At 45.0% G+C, this 17,589-nt stretch overlaps 1 long non-coding RNA gene across 3 annotated transcripts; it reads left to right on the top strand.

Annotated features, from left to right (window-relative positions):
* The first annotated feature begins 733 nt into the window (after positions 1–733).
* LOC119866090 lies at positions 734–17,589 on the top strand. Of its 3 annotated transcripts, none has more exons than XR_005378992.1 (3): positions 734–810; positions 2,739–2,852; positions 17,413–17,589. It is a non-coding gene; the product is annotated as an uncharacterized LOC119866090 (long non-coding RNA). The 3 variants fall into 3 exon arrangements; XR_005378991.1 differs by lacking the exon at positions 17,413–17,589 and adding an exon at positions 3,916–4,059; XR_005378990.1 differs by lacking the exon at positions 17,413–17,589 and adding an exon at positions 3,448–3,580.

The raw sequence follows: 17,589 nt of genomic DNA, 5'->3' as shown, positions 1-17,589 counted from the left end.
TTGGATTATTTATTTTACTGACTCCCTTCATATGGGGTCAGGAACGGCTGACTGCAACCCTCCACTGAAGGCCACAACCCGTGCCCATAACTCCAAGGCATCTGAGATTCTAAACTCAAACCTAGAACTCCCGGTCCTTTAGGTATTTGCACCAAAGTAGGAGGACAGATGATGTTTGATTTAAGTTTATTTGCATGTGGGGATCCCTGGGTGGCGCAGCGGTTTGGCGCTTGCCTTTGGCCCAGGGCGCGATCCTGGAGACCCGGGATCGAGTCCCATGTCGGGCTCCCGGGGCATGGAGCCTGCTTCTCCCTCTGCCTGTGTCTGTGCCTCTCTCTCTCTCTCTCTCTCTGTGTGACTATCATAAAAAAAAATAAAAAATAAAAATAAATTAAAAAATTAAAAAAAAGTTTATTTGCATGATTTGTAATTTTCAAATATGTAAACAAACGGCATATGGGCCTCCCTTTGCACTCTTGCCTCGAGGGCCACATGTGTTAGGTGTGGATCTGCAAGGTGCCCCCATCTCCCCAGGCCAAAATGTGGGCATGAACCCCAGCTGGCCTGATTGGATGCCCCCTCCCCACATGCCAAGCCTTCTAGGGATGCCTTTGACTTAACGGGGCCTGAGCTGATTTCTGTTGCTTACAATCAAAAAACCCTGACAGACACACAGGTCTGCCCAGCACCCCTCCTCCCCCTGTCTCTTGTCCTTCCTGTTAGACAAGGAAGTAAATACATACCAGGCTCGCACAGAAGACACAGAGGATTTACAGAGGGAGGAAGGAGAGAGCAGGAGAGCATCCTCAGGTACATCTCACAAGAGGAATCCAGAGAGAGAACTGGACCCACTGCTTCCCAATGTCCTCCTCCCTCCCTCCCCTAGGACCAACTCTTAGGTCCCATCCCCCATTCCCTCTTCCCCCTACCTTAACTGACTCAGGGAAATTGTGCATGAAAATCGCTGAGTTGCATTAAAAGGTTGTGCCTTCAGCTCCAACCTCTACCCTCAAATATATCAAACAAAACAACAAAAAAAACTTTTTAAAATTTTCACTAGAAAATCCTCAAAGCCTGTGCACTTGATTCGCCGTCTTTTGTAAATATTTCTCATTCCCTAAAAGTGATCTCGCTGAATGGATTAATACTAATCTGGAGAGAGGACTGAGGAAATTTACATCATTTAAATGAGAGCCTCTATTATGCAAAATTATTATTCAAACTATGCAAACATTGGGCTGGACTGGCTGCTTGACTGGTGGCAAACCACCATGTGGGGTGGCCCAGGAGGTGGGCAGAGAGAGAATCTGGACACAAAGCAGAATGGCTAGAGGGCACTGGAACCCGGGGATAGTCTCTGGCAGGTTGGGTCCTGGAACATTGTTTGCCCGTGCATCCATCTCTCGCTTAAAATATGCAAAAGTACGAGTCATTCCCCTCGAAAATCATAGGAAATGAACCCCTCGGATGTTGTGGCTATAGATCAAAACTACTTGTAACAGCAGCTCCAGATATTCCTGAAGACTGAGAAGGATGGAATTCCCTCCCGGCAGCATGTCTTGTAAAGATGAGACAAACCGCCCCTCCCCCCAAAAATAGCTTTCAGGGTAAATGGGGAAAGAACAGAACATTTGATAGAAAAGAGACCACCATTATTACCATGGATGCTGATACCACTAATAAGAACTCCATTCCTTTGCCATGGCTTTTTGTTGTTGTTGTTTTGTTTTTGTTTTTGTTTTTTAAGGAAATCCGATTGGGATGTTCACTTGCCTAAAGCCTTTTAGTGGCTTTCCATTCCAGACATCACACTGAAGTCTATGTCTCCATCATGACTGGACCCCTTTCTCATCCCCCGAGTCTTCCTAGGCTATTGGTCTCCTCCCTCACCCTCTGCTATCATGCCATTAACTCCTACAATATGCACAACTCCTTCTACCCTAGGACCTTAGTCTGTGCTGCTTCCTCTGCCAGAAATGCTCTTCTCCCTGCTTTCTGACTGGCTACCTCTTTCTCTCACTTCAGGCTTTATCCTAAATGTCCCCCCTCATACGGGCCCCTTCCCTGACCTCCAACCCAATGTTCCTTAAATATTCTCTAATTATTCACTGCTAGACACACATAGCTGCTCTTCCTAGCCCCTACCATTCTTTCTTTCATGAAATGCAATTATATACTTATTTGTGTCTTTGCTTATTTTCTTGTTTACTCTCCGCCACCACCACCAAGTTATTATAAACTCCTGCCTGGCAGGAACTGTGTCTTTCTTGTTCAGGGCCAAATTCCCAACACTTTGCACCATGCCTGGTACCTAGTAAAGAGGGATCAAGACCTGAGCCAAAGGCAGACGCTCAATCACTGAGCCACCCAGGTGTCTCAGAACACAGATCTTCTGACCAATTCAGAATCTGGGGCCCCTTCTGCAGGCCACACTGCCAGGTCTCTGACTATCACTTCATGAGTTCAAATTCCTCTGAAATCTGGTGAACCTTTTCTTCAGCCAGAGTACAGATCATATGTAGAAATAAGAGTGGAAATGTTTTAAAGGATGAAGTGTTTTCAAAGGCCCTCAGTAATTAAGAAGTATTCATTCATTCATTTATTCAAGATTTGATTGATTCTCTGTTCTGTGCCAGCACTGTTTCCATGAATTTGGACCTGAACAAGCTGCCTCAGTGATCCTGATGTGCACCCAACTGTGGAAACCACTGATCCAATGCCACCCCTTCCTTTGACAGAATGTGAAACCGAGGCCCAAAGAACAGTCATTCACCCAAGGAGGAGAAGAAGGCTGTGTGCCCCAGGCCTTTCCCAAGTACGATTGCATGTGATCCACACAACCACAGTGAAAGGTAGGCATGATCCCCATCTTACAGATAGGAGTGAAGAGACATGGTCAAGGTCCCAGGGTCAGTCTGTCAGGAGGAAATGTGATGACCAGACACTGTCCTAGGTTGAAGTTCCCAGAAATCCTACTCTGAGACACAGTCTAGCATACTGGCTACTTATGAAGGAGGATCCTTGGGATCAATCCCTGTGGGAGGAAGCAGGAGTGGGCCGAGGGGAAGCCGAGGCACAACCACATCCTCAGCCTACCCTAGAGGGAGTCAGGGAACTAATGTGGTGATGTTCCCAGTGGGTCCAGATGGCTGGGCCTTCATGTTCCTTCTTGATGGGTCTTAAACTGTAGGCTGGCCTGGAAGGGGACACGAGCCAGGTGGCTCTGCAGCCGAGGGATCCTTGAAGGCATGAACAGAGAGGCCTTCCAACCCCCAGCATCTAGGGCCATGTGTCCTCTGCTGAAGTGAGATCAGCATGACACTTGGAACTGAGGTTTGATGCATGTCTCATAGATGGAAAGCAGGAGAGTTAGGATCTGAACCCAGGTCTATCCTAGGCCAACATTCCCCACCCCCTGCACTTTTTTTTTTTTTTTTTAACCACTAGTCCACACTGCCAAAGCCAAAGCCAAAGAAGTTCAAAACTACTTGGACAGAGGGAATAAAAGAGAGAAGATTCCAAGATTTTATCAATCCAAGGTTTAACAACCTAGGAGCCTTGAACACATGACATCTTCCCTGACAAATAAGAAAGTTGGAAAAAAAAAAAAAAAAAGAAAGTTGGGGGATCCCTGGGTGGCGCAGCGGTTTGGCGCCTGCCTTTGGCCCAGGGCGCGATCCTGGAGACCCGGGATCGAATCCCACCTCGGGCTCCCTGCATGGAGCCTGCTTCTCCCTCTGCCTATGTCTCTGCCTCTCTCTCTCTGTGTGTGACTATCATGAATAAATAAATAAAATCTTTAAAAAAAAAAAAAGAAAGTTGGGATTTGGAGCCAAAGGAGGAGGAGGGATGACGGGTTAAGATCTGACCAAGCTGCTTGTGGAAGAGGTGGCTGGAATGAAAATTTGCTTTCAGGGGCAGATAATGAAACCATCATGTTTTGACCTCTCTGAGATGGCAAAGGGCAAGGAAGACAACCCAGCATTTGTCTGGAGCATTGCATGATGGGAAGTGCCATTAACACCTGGAAAAGATGAAATGCAGCTGGGGAGATTAAAAAACAACACCACATGTCCTTCCAGGGACTGTGAGGACTTGTCCCAAGAGGCAGGGAGCGATGGAAGACAGTTTCACAGATGATGAGTTCCAGCCCCAGCTCAGCATTGACAAACATGCTGTGTGTCCTTGAGCAAACCACTTGCCCTCTCTGGGCCTCAATGAGAGCAAATTAACAGCGAGTACAGTGAGTTCTGCCTTACGGAAGCCAAACATATTATACAGCAAAATCAGATGGCTTTGCCTCCTGACGATGTCTTAGATTGTATTCTTTGTCCCAGCCACACTAAACCTCTAGGAAGACCATTATTTCCACAAGGAAAAATGTTCATTCTTCATCTGCTTCTAAGACAAAGCCCTCTCAACTTTTGTTCTTCCTCTTTTGAAAGGGCCTTGAGTAAAATATACATTTCACTTTCCTCTCTACTGTAACAGCAGCTACATACTGATGCACACCACCTGGGGCCATTTGATCTCTACCTCATGGAGGCATACCCAGTGGTCTAGGAGGAGCTCCCAAGGCAGGAGAGGAAGGAGAGGCGGGCTGTTTCCCTCCTGGCCTCCTCTGCTGTGATAACCACCACACACTTCATGACTTATCAGGAGCTCCCGTCAGCAGCCCCTCCACCACAGCGCCACCAGTCTCTGGGTGCCCCCCACCCCCTTCCCTCCCTCTGCCCCAGCGGTGGTAACAGCTCCTTGCTCTGCTAGCTCCTCAGTTCTTCGATATACCCTTGAGATCCCTTCTTTGCACCTACCTCATTATCAACAGTCTTTGTACCAAACTCTCCCCAACTGCTCAGTTAAAGTGTGCTGTCTCTTTCCCACGGGAACCTAGCTGACATGGATGAAAAAAATAAACGAATGAGTAAATGAATAAATGGGTGGCTGGAAATGGTAACATGTGACAAGTGTGCTAATTACTGGCTAATATACCATCACTTCACAGTATATACATATGTCAAATCATCACAGTGCACATGTTAAATATGGATAATTTTTTAAAGGTTTTTTTTTTTAATTTATTCATGAGAGACACACAGAGAGAGGCAGAGACACAGGCAGAGGGAGAAGCAGGCTCCTTGCAAGGAGCCCAATAAGGGACTCGATCCCAGGACCCCAGGATCATGCCCTGAGTGGTAGGCAGACGCTCAACCACTGAGCCGCCCAGGTGCCCAAATATGGACAATTTTTATTTGTCAGGTATGCCTCAATAAAGCAGGGGGCTAGGGGTTGGGGGGTAAGTGGCCGAGCGGGTGGATAAAGGGGAGAAATAGCAGATCAGGTAAGGATTGTGTTAAGGTTAGGTTAGGAGTTAAGGGTAAGGTAAGCAAGAGGGTAGGGGTCAGGGTTAGGCTAGGAGTCCCCGTGCGGATCTGAGGCAGGGTTTGTTTGCAAAGCAGAGGGAGGTGGGAGGACTTGGAAGGCGAGGTGACCTGCCCACAGTCCCCGAGGCTGCAGGAAGTCTCCTCCCCTCGTCTGCGCCGCCCAAGGGGACGTGAGGTGACTGTGCTGTACCAAATGCCCATTAATTACACTGGCCAAAGGTCGGCCAGCACGCCCACACTCGTGCATGGACAGTACATTAAAACCACCTTCAAAAAAAATAAAAATAAAAATAAAACCACCTTCAAGAGGCAGCTGGCACCTCAACAAAAGGACACTGGTCCTCAGCCTGGAGCAAGGTCAGATGGAAGGAGTCCGGCATGCCTGGCACCCTCAAGGGAGTCACCCAGCTCCGTGGCCATGTGAGGAAGACATTTCTCATCTTAGACAAGCAATTCTGGAAGCTACCAGTGCTGTGGCTTAGAATAGACTCAGGAGCCCCCATCTGGCTTCTTCTTGTGCCTAATGCAGGCATTTTCCTCACGTACAGAATTTCAGATTTCTACAGTATCCAGCATTTCCCACAGTTCGGTGACTCAAAGCTGAAGTCACAATTGGTCACAATTTTGTCATATCCCCATCGTGCATGCTTTTATTATTTATTTAATGTTTTCTTTGAGATTGACACTCATCCAGCACTCCCCTTTTTCTTGAATACATTTTTTAAAATATTTATTTGAAAGAGAGAGAGAGCATGAGCAGGGAGAGGGACACAGAGGGAGAAGCAGACTCTCTGCTGAGCAGGGAGCCCAACAGAGGGTTTGATCCCAGGACCCTGAGATCATGACCTGAGCCAAAGGCAGATGCTTAACCACCTGAACCACCCAGGTGCCCCTTGAATATGTTTTAAAAGGAAATATTATTTCATGCCTCAGCAAAGCAGAAGGGTTCCAGAACTCTGGAAGCAGACTTTCTGCTTTTCAAATCCTGCCTTTGGTCCCTACTAGCTGTGTGACCTTGGGCAAGTACTACTTTCACCATTCTGTGATTTGGTTTTTTCATCCATAAAGTGGAAATAATAATAGTATCTTTTAAGAGAATGAAATGAATGCAAAACCTTTAGAAAATTGCCCAGAATAAGCACGGTTTAAGTGGTGGTGGCTGCTCTTTTTTTTTTTTTTTAAGATTTATTTATTTATTCATGAGAAACACAGAGAGAGAGAGAGAGAGAGAGAGAGGCAGAGACACAGGCAGAGGGAGAAGCAGGCTCCATGCAGGGAGCCCGATGCAGAACTCGATCCCAGGTCCCCAGGATCACACCCTGGGCTGTAGGCGGCGCTAAACCGCTGCGCCACTGGGGCTGCCCGGTGGTGGCTGCTCTTGTTGGAAATGGAAAACTAGAAAGAAGGCTACATAGAAAGAAGGTAAAGGGAAAACATAAATTCAAAATAAAAAAAATTATGAAATTCTCTTTGTTGGAAAGAGAAATTAGCAAGCACCAGGCATGAAAGCCATAGTGGCACAAAGCTGAATTTTTCTTCATGGGGTAATCCATCAGAGACTGAAAGAGATCTGAACAAAGTAGATCACCTTAACCAAGTGATTTAAAGCCCTGTCCTTGTATCAACTACCATCATCCTTTGTATAAAAAAACAAACAAACAAACAAAAACAATCATCCTTTGTACTCTACCCTGCATTCCACTCTGGTTTCCCCCTCCAATTACAGGGGCAAACAGGTCCAGGAGATGGAAGAGACCTGCCCCAGGACACAAGCAAATTCATACTGTAGTGTAAGCGCCAACAGCAGCTGTTCTTGGTGTCACCAAGTGTCTGACTTCAGCTTGCATTGCAGAGACATCCACTTCCAGAGGCATCCATTTCAGAGAAGCATCCAGGGCTATCTTGATAAACACACGGTCAGCCACCCCGACTAAATAAAGAGCCAGCCTTCCCCCACTGAGATGCCTCTGTTTTAGAGATTTTGGTTGATTTCCATAATTGCCCATTTGGGCCACTTTTTTTTTTTTTTTTTCCTCTTTGGGCACTTTGCATTCCCACTCTTATATTTCAAATTCATCAGTAAAGAGAGAGCCCAAGAAACCCTAGGACCCATTCTCAAGGACCCACTCTCGAACCCCAAAAAGCAGAATCAATCTCTCTCTCTCTCTCTCTCTCTCTCTCATTCCTCAAACCTCTCCCTTTACCTACCCTCTCCCTTGCTTTGTGGTGCCTAGCTCACCTTGTGTGCTCTGGGGGTTATAAGTAATAAGCTGCTTTCCTTTAAAGTTTCCTAATGGTTACTGCTGATGGGCATCTTGCAATCATAATAAGAACCACCAGGATAGGGCTCCTGGGTGGCTCAGTGGTTGAGCCTCTGCCTTCGGCCCAGGGCGTGATCCTGGGGTCCTGGGATGGAGTTCCGCATCGGGCTCCCTGCAGGGAGCCTGCTTCTCCTTCTGCCTATGTCTCCACCTCTCTCTGTGTGTCTCTCATGAACAAATAAATAAAATCTTTAAAAAACAAAAAACAACACCAAGGTAGGTCCAGTCATAACCTTGGTTTGGAAAAGGGAAGTGTCTGTAGGAAGCTCCCCCGGGGTATTCCTTGCAATAACATTACTATGAAAAGGCTGAGAGCAGCACCACACAAATAAATACAGGTGTCATTGTCAGATGCTTTGGACACGGACTCCTGGAATCTCTCTTCAACATGAATAACTGAGAACCTCAGTCTAGCTCTGTTAAATGGGTTTATATCTTCAGGCATCGGCCATAAAAAGCCCTTACGTGTAAAGAAAGGCTTATATGAAAATTCCAGAAAAATGTGAGAAGCAGTCAATGGCCATTACACAAAATGACTTGCAGAAGTCTCTGAGTATTTTCATCTTCACCAAACTGCCTTTATGAAAAAGAGCCATAAAAGGAAAGACTTCAGCAACCTCCCAGAGGTTATGAACACTGGTATATTGCAATCAGTGTTGCTCTAAGGCTCAGGAAACTCGATTTTCTTTGCCACTAAAATTGCCTGCGATATTCTCCTTCAGTTTTCAAAATTAATTTAAATGTGCATTCCTCTAGACAAAGAAAAAGTAACAAATAAAAAAATTAAAATGCCAGGCTGGAGGTAGTAAAACCAGGAGATAGGGGTCGCTATGAGAGGGCAAGCCAATTATTTTCCCTATTTCAGGGTCTGGGTTCCTGGTGTTAAGAAACATGGAACTGAAGCTAATGGTCTCTGAGCACCAGTCATTTTGCTTCCCACATACATAGGCATGCACGTGCATGCACACATATGCACCATACATACACGTGCACATGCATGTACACACATACACATATGCACACACACGCATGCAACACACCTACGCAAGTGCAGGTGCGCACTCACACACACAAGGGATAACGCGACAAACTATCTACTCCTCCTTCCCACTCGGCCCTCCTCCACATAATTCTTAGTCCCAGGTAGGCCGGCGCAGGAACCCACACTCCAGACTTGAGGTCTCCAAGCTCCTTATCTCCTTCGTCACACACATCCAAGTATCATGCCAAATCTTGCTCTCATTTTGTTATTTTCTTTTGTTTATTTATACAATGCTTATTATTGTCCAGAAAAAAAATGGATTCAGAGGACAGCAAGCATTATCGCCTAAAATTCTTACAACCTCAGGCACCTGGGTGGCTCAGTCCGTTAAACCCCTGACTTCAGTTGGGAGAATAATCTCAAGGTCCTGGGATCAAGCCCCAGTCCAGCTCCCTGCCAGGTGGGGAGTCTGCTCGTCCTTCTGCCCCTTCCCCCACTCATTCTGTCTGTCTCTCACATAAGTAAAATCTTTTGTAAAAAGATAGAGTGCATGCACAGAGGGAGAGGGAGAAGCAAACTCCCTGCTGAGCAGAGAGCCCCACAAGGGGCTCAAAGAAATAAATCCTGTGACTCAGTAACTGGCAACTTTTATTTTGCAGCCCAGCACCTATTTCTTCTTTTGGAAACACCCTTCCCTGGCTCTCAATCCAAGAGGCTTGGGAAAAGCCCAGGCTCACCCCCTGCCAAGGAGTGGTCACCTGGCCCAGGCCTGACCAATGACCAATTCCATCCGCTGGCCATAAGGATTGGCTCAGCAATGCGCATATGACCTATAGTGCTCTAATTAAAACCAATCCCTTAATTTTTATAAGAACTGTTAGGAAAGAGGTACTCTCTCTTCATAGGAGCTGCCTAGGGGGCAGGAGTTAAGCCTGGAGATATACTGGTAGCCATCTTGCCACCATGAAGAAAGAAACAGCCTAAATAAAGCCAACACCGACTCAAGAGATAAATCTTTAGTAACTTTTTTAGAGCTTCTGGATGTAGCCATACCCAAAATTAGATCCATCTTTAGTGAGCATACAACACAAGTAGTTGCCTTAGGGTAGCCCTGGTGGTTTAGCACCGCCTGCAGCCCAGGGCGTGATCCTGGAGACCCTGGATCGAGTCCCACGTCGGGCTCTCTGCATGGAGTCTGCTTCTCCCTCTGCCTGTGTCTCTACCTCTCTCTCTCTCTCTCTCTCTCTCTCTGTCTCTATGAGTAAATAAATAAAATCTTTTAAAAAAAAAAACAAGTAGTTGCCTTAGTAGGAGAACAAAGAAAGAATGTTTCAGGTACAAGAACAGAGAGGCTGATGCAAAGGCTCTGAGGCAGAAGCATTTTTGTCAGAAAGAAAGCCATTGTAGCTAGGGTTCAGAGACAGGCACCAGTGGAGGAAAATGAGATCTGAGAGAAGGATAAGGACCAGACCATCCAGGGTAGATATAATTCTAAGGATTTTTATCCAAGGAACGATAGGCAAAATTTTAAGGAGAGGGTTGGTAATTTGAAGTTTGTAAAGAGCACAGGAGGCTGCCTTAAGGAGAATGGACTGGGATAAGGAAGCAAGCAGGGTAGATGTTGGAGGGAGCATTAGGGGACTATTGTAATCAGGTTAGAGAAATGGTGGCCTGGAACATAGTGGCACGTGTCCACATTGCTGCTCTTGGGAAAACCATATGGAGGAGGGGAGGCTGGCCACGTCCCATCTTTGTAACTACACAATTTGAAAACTAATGCATTGGGTGACGGGCACTGGGGGTTATTCTGTATGTTGGTAAATTGAACACCAATTAAAAAAAAAAAAAGAAAAAAGAAAACTGATGCAACCACCAAGGAAGATTTGTCGCACCCAGCAGCCCGCCTGAACCACCGAATCGTGGAGAGTTAACACAACCAATAAATCTACAGTTGCTGCGTGACAGCGCTGCTTTGCATACATACAGCCACAAAGCAAGGAGCCGTGAGCTGTGTTTCTCCGTTGAATGCAGTCACTCTTAAGCTCCTAAGAACCTGGAAGCTGTCAGACCCCTTGTACCTGTTTGTCCTTTCCCGCTTACACCCTCCAATGGATCTTCCCTTGAATGGCATTCCTTTTGAGTTAACAAATGGCAGGTGTTAATTGTGAAGCAAAAAGACTCCTTTACAGGAGAGAAATCAGATCTATCACCTTAACCGCGTGAACTAGGTTAACATCATCATTGCTAGGATATTGCACCTCCCTCTAGGACCCACTGGGAACACAACATCACCCACAAGGCATTTTTGCCAAAAACGTTTAACCTGAAACTAATCATAAGAAGCAATCAAACAAATCCAAGTTGGAAGACTTTGTACAGAACAAATGGCCTATGGTTTTCAAATATCAGTGCCAGGAAAGAAAAAAAAAAAAAAGCAAGGAGACGATTCTAAATTCCAAGAGACTGAATAGAAAGAACAACTAAGTGCCAAGCACGATCTTTGGTTGGATCCTGATTCGGAAGGAAAAAAAAAAAAAGTCTGTAAAACACATTTTGTGGACAAATGGGGAAATTAAAATAATGACTGCATGGTAGACGATAGTATTGCATCAATGTTCAACTTCCTGAGTGTGAACATCATGTCATGGTTATAAGAAAGGATGTCCATGACCTTAGGATTTGCACACTGCAGTGTTGTTTTTTTTTTTTTTTTTAATTTTTAAAATTTTATTTAAATTCAGTTTGCCGGGCAGCCCCGGGTGGCTCAGCGGTTTAGTACCTCCTCCTTCAGTCCAGGACCTGATCCTGAAGACCCAGGATCCAGTCCCATGTCGGGCTCCCTGCATGGAGCCTGCTTCTCCCTCTGCCTATGTCTCTGCCTCTCTCTCTTTCTCTCTGTGTGTGTCTCTCATGAATAAATGAATAAAATCTTTTAAAAAATAAAAATAAATAAATTCAGTTTGCCAACATACAGTATAACACTCAGTGCTTATCACATCCCATGCCCTCCTCAATGCCCGTCACCAAGTCACCCCATCCCCCTGCCCACCTCCCCTTCTGCAACCCTTTGTTTGTTTCCCAGAGTCAGGAGGCTCTTATGGTTTGTCTTCCTCTCTAATTTTTCCCCACTCAGTTTCCCCTCCTTTCCTTATGGTCCATTGCACTATTTCTTATATTCCATATATGAGTGAGACCATATGATAATTGTCTTACTCCAACTGACATTGGAGTAATAATACCCTCCAATTCTATCCACATAGAGGTAAATGGTAGGTATTCATCCTTTCTGATGGCTGAGTAATATTCCATTGTATACATACCATATCTTCTTTATCCCTTCATTTGTTGAAGGACATCTTTGCTCCTTCCACAGTTTGGCTATTGTGGACATTGCTGCTATAAACATTGGCGTGCACGTGCCCTGTCATTTCACTACATCTGTATCTTTGGGTGCACACTGTGGTAATGAAGGTTAAGTGCCATGCTGTCTGCACCTGGTTCTTAGATAAACAATGATAGGTGATATATATAAATGTAGAAAGAGATACATAGTATAAACATGACATAATGTCAAAAATGGCTCCATCAGGGTGACAAGTATCTGACTGTTTATTGTGCTGATCTATTATTCTTGCACATCTTTTGCAAGTTTGAATGATTTCAAATTAAGAATTGTGAGGGAAAGTCGGTAACTGTTTTATATCCACGCACGTGTGTGTGCAAATACAGAGACATACAAGCCAATGGCCTGCTGTCACTATGGTAAAGAACCATCTCCCAGTGGGGAACATTGGGATAACCAAGCATCCTGGTTTGCCTAGGACAGACATTATTAATATCACCCTCTAAAAAAGTGCTCACCTTACTTATGTCAAGGGCAGTTGCCAAAAATGGGAGAGAAAATGTCACCATCATCTGACATCTGCTATATCGTCTTCTAGTCATTCACTCCCCGAACATGTACTGAGTCCCTAATGGTGTGCCAGCAGCTAAGTATACAATGCTGAGTAAAATCAACCAGGTTCCTGCCCTCATGGAACTGACCATCTAAAGTCATGCTTGGCCAACTATAACCCACTGGCCAGATCCAACCTGGTTTTTCATAACACATGAAAATAAATAAAAAATAAAATTTAAATGGTTGGAAAAAAATCAGAAGGAAAATGTAATCCCATGACATGTGAAAATTAAATGAAATTCAAACTTCAGCATCTATCAAAGTTTTATTGGCACACTGCGCTAGTCATTCCTGCATTATCTCTGGCCGATGTCTTGTTCCAACCACAGAACTGAATGGTCATTAACAGGCATCGTGTGGCCCACAAAGCGTAAGAGATTTACTATCTGGGCCTCTACCGAAAAGGTTTGCCAACCCCCAGTGGAAAGCCATGTTTCTGGTGTAGTGCCCAGGGTTACTGGAAGATGAAATAAGATAATGCAAGAATAACAGTACCGCCGGTGCCTCGCACATAACAAAGCATTCAATCAATGTGCATTGGCTATCTGCGTCAATTTGCTGATCTGTAAAATGAAAGCAAAAAGAACACCTCTCTGGTGTGGTGGTTGTGTGAATTGTAATAAGAAAATGCGTGTCAAAAAAAAAAAAAAAAGAAAATCCGTGTCAAAAAAAAAAAAAAGAAAACACGTGTCAAGCACTTGGCACAATACCTGCGTATAGTAATCACTCAATAAACAGTAACTACTGGCTGTGAATGCATCTGGCTGCAGCAATGCCCCTTCTATTGACAGGATGATTGGTTTTTTGTTTTTTTAATTTTTTTATTTATTTATGAGAGTCACACACACAGAGAGAGAGAGAGAGAGAGAGAGGTAGAGACACACGCAGAGGGAGAAGCAGGCTCCATGCCCCGGGAGCCCGACGTGGGACTCGATCCCGGGTCTCCAGGATGGTGCCCTGGGCCAAAGGCAGGCGCCAAACCGCTGCGCCACCCAGGGATCCCGACAGGATGATTGTTACATTTATTACCTCGGTTAATCTGTTTAACGTTTCATATGGAAGTATCTCAAATGTTCAACAGAATAAATGTAACATAAAATCCTATATGATCTTCTATAGTAGGTAATAAAAATTAATAACCTTGCTTGCTTATTGGTTTGTATGGTTCACCTCCCCCCCAATGTGATCCACTCCTCTCCTCTGCTGTATCAGACATCAGCAGATGGGAAACACCCCACTGAGTCCATCCATTCTTCTGCAGAGGTGGCCATTTGGGGCATCTTCCATCGCTTTGCTCCTACAAACAAATGGCTATTCTTGTGAATGCCTGCTAACTCATGGTTCTGCACAGTTGCACAGGCAGTATATTACAACCTTTCTCAGCCCCTTTCTCAGTGAGGCTCTGAAATCTTACGTTACTTGCTGAAGTCACACAGGCAAGACTCATGACTGGGTCTTTATTCTCTGCCTTCCCCAAACTCACCTCTTTCAAATCACCCCCACCTCAAATTGAAGCAATTGGTCACTTTTCCAAAGCAGAGGATGCAATCAACCCATTTCTGTTCCCAAGATTAAAAGCCACTAGCAAAAAACAAAACCATGTTGGAACTTCCAAGGTGTGTTTGAATTAAGTTTTGCATTTCTGTGCCACGGAGGAAGGCTAGTTGAGGATTTGCAATACTAATTGACTGTAAAAGAGCAAAAGATTTTTACTCAACAATTACTTTTTTGAAGGGCTGTGTAAACCCTAATGGAATCCATGAATTTTATTCATATCTTTCCTGCTATGTGCCATCAACTGGTAAATTTGTATAACACAGAAACAGGCTATGGCAGGGGCCTGCAAGACATTCCCAAGCCCTACAGGAAGAACATAGATGTTTATTGAGCATGTACTAACTATGTCCTAGAGACAGCACCTACTGCCATAAACTTCTCAATAGTCCTTCACACTAGATACCATGATTTACATTTTCCTAAAGAGACATCAGGATCAAAGCCTTAACTGACTTGTCCAATATCACACAGCTAGTAAGTGGCAAAGCTAGGAAATAAACTCAAGCCTGTGCTGTCCTAAAGCCCTGATTCTCCAAAGAAATCCATACACCGAGGACAGAAATGTCCCATCTCCACTTGGACCCTAAAATTCAAATGTATTTATTCTAACTTACCCTTATCAGAAACCTGATGGTTTAACCTAAAATCTAAAGATGAGAATTATATGGCCCCAAGCAAGGATTTAGTCCATTTTCAAATGCAGAAAAGGTATTAAACAGGATAAATCAGTTCACAATAGGGCAGGACTAGAGGATCATTCATGTGGCTGAAACTCAGGGATATTTTTCTGTCCATAACTCAAAACTTTGTTAGGTATTTTCTTTTCTTTTTTACTTGAGAAAGAGAGAGAGAATGAGCGAGGAGGAGGGGCAGAGGGAGAGGGAGAAAGGGAGCCTGACATGGGGCTCCATCCCAGGACCCTGAGATCATGACCTGAGCTGAAGACAGACACCTAACCAACTGAGCCACACAGGAACCCCTATTAGGCAATTTCTAAAGACTTCATACAATGTAACACTTGGGGTAATCAACCCTTTAGAAAGACGGAAAATGATTTTAATGAAAAAAAAAAACATGGTAATATGGAAAGCAACAAACATGTATGAATGAAAATGAAAAAAATTGCTTTTACAAGTCTAGAAATCTATCAGGACCCAGACATCTGTCACCTCCTGAACAGACTTTAATTTTAGAGTTTGCTTCCTTTAAAAAATTTCCCCCTTCTCTTCCCATAGTTAGATGGATTTCACATATGTTTGGGATTTCACAAACTCGATCTTGGTAGGTGTGATATCTAAGAATATCTGAAGCTGTTTCCAAGTGTGGGATGACGCTTGTCTTGTTCTTTGAAATCCAACCTTTGGATTTTTCTTACTCTTTGTGGCTACTCTTGTGACGTCAGGTGATTCTGAAATCCATGTCTGCAGACATGAACTGACCCAAGCCTGAGTATCATTTCCAGTGGCCTTTATCTCCTCCCAGACATCCTCCAGTGCATCATGTTACAACCTATAAATGTGTTTCTACATCCTCTGGTGATCTTGTAAAAATGCAGATTCTGATGCAATAGGGCTGAACAGAAGACAGGGTGACATAACAGAGAGTGCCTTAAGGTGGTTCATAAGGGTATCTTCAGGAAGATGACATTTGAACTGAAATATATATGACAAGAAGCCAGCCATGTGACCTGGAGGGAGAGCATTTCAGCAAAGACCCGACCCTGGAGAGGGTCAGCATGTGCAAATATCCCGTAGCTGGAATCCACTTGCCAGATGCTATGAATGTATAGCTGTAGGGAGATCCCAGCATGGACAGAGGCCAGGAAATCACACAGAGCTTCTCAACCAGGGGTGGTACTAACCCCCTCCAGGAGAATTTGGTGATGTACGGGGTTTTGTGGTTGCCATATGGACTATGGGCACCATTGGCATTTACCAGTTTGGGATCAGGGATGCAAAATACTCTAAAATATGAAGGACAGTGCTATGCAGTGAAGTTCTCTCCACTCCAGAAGTCCAGTAAGGAATTGGGATTGGATTCTGAGCAGGACAGGAAACCACCAGAGACCAGAAGACTATTGGAATCTGATGTATGTGTTTAAAAGACCCCTTTGTGGGGAGAAAGGCAATAGTGGAGCATGATTGGAAATGGAGAGGCCACTTAAGATCTTTCTGGGTTCCAGGAACACTGTTGCCCTGCATCCTTGACCTGCATAAGCGGCCGTGGCTAGATTAGGGTGGCAGTAGTAGAGATAGGGAGAAGACACGATGGGGTATACGTTTTGGAAGGACCAAACCAGCTCGTGGGGTGGAGAAGCCAAGGGTGGAAAGTGAAGCACAAGGAGTCGTGGGCAAGCCCCATGTTTCTGGCCTCAGCAACTGGCTGGCAGTAATGCCATCTCCTCCGCTGGTGAAGTAGGTGCAAAGAATGGCCACCCAATCTTGAGCGCCCCCAGCACTGGGAGTGACTGCTCACAGCTCACAGCAACCCCAGCAGGCCGGGTTGAAGCTTCCTCCATTCGAAACCATGTTTGTCCATCCATCCATCTGTCTCACAGCACTTAGCTTTTTCCCTGCCCTCTCCTGCCTCTCTTGAGGGCTTTCCTTCTGCAGATCACTTCCACGGGAACCTCCGTCACAGGCTCCACTTCTAGAGAACCTGTCCTCCCTGTAATCTTATGGGAAAAGTCTCTCTATAATCTTATTATTTAAATGAAACCTTTTTATTTAGAAAAATTATGTCTATGCTTTGGAATAGGAAGGCTGGGGAGATAGCCACAGGGAACAGGGTTTCTTTGGGGGATGATGAAAATGTTCTAACGTTCACAGTGGGTAGAGTTGTACATATCTGTGAATATATGAAAAACCAAATGGTACATTTTAAATTGGTGAATTGTATGGAATGTGAATTATATCTCCATAAATCTGTTTAAAAAAATAGTTGTCCATCTTCTATCCCAAACAAAAAATGAAAAAGCCCAGCCTCCTTGATCATGGCCCCCACTTGGGTTTTCAGTTGTTATCTCCTTCCTGCCTTCAGGTTCCCTCTGCTCCAGCCAGAGCCAACTGCTTCCAGCCTGATCCCCCAAACCATGTGCTTTTCTGCCCTCCAGGGATGCTCTCCTGGGTCCCCCACTCTTCCCCTGCCCAGGTCCCCAGCCATGTGTGATGTCCTCCCTTAGGGCTCCTGTCCTCTCCCGGGGTTCTGCAGGGCTCAGCGTGGTGATGAGGAAGCACGGGGACTTTGGAGAAGTCGGTTAATGTCCTGGATCCTGAGTTTACTCACCTATAATATCGAGATCGGCCGTTCATCCTACGACTGAGCATCAGGTGCCATGCACTGGATACACACAGCAGTGAGCAAAATAGACTGGAGATGGTACCGACC

The sequence above is a fragment of the Canis lupus genome, chromosome 26 (assembly GCF_011100685.1).
Source record: "Canis lupus familiaris isolate Mischka breed German Shepherd chromosome 26, alternate assembly UU_Cfam_GSD_1.0, whole genome shotgun sequence".
Lineage (NCBI taxonomy): Eukaryota > Metazoa > Chordata > Mammalia > Carnivora > Canidae > Canis > Canis lupus.
Note: the sequence above shows the minus strand (reverse complement) of the source record. Positions and strands in the feature narration are given on the sequence as shown.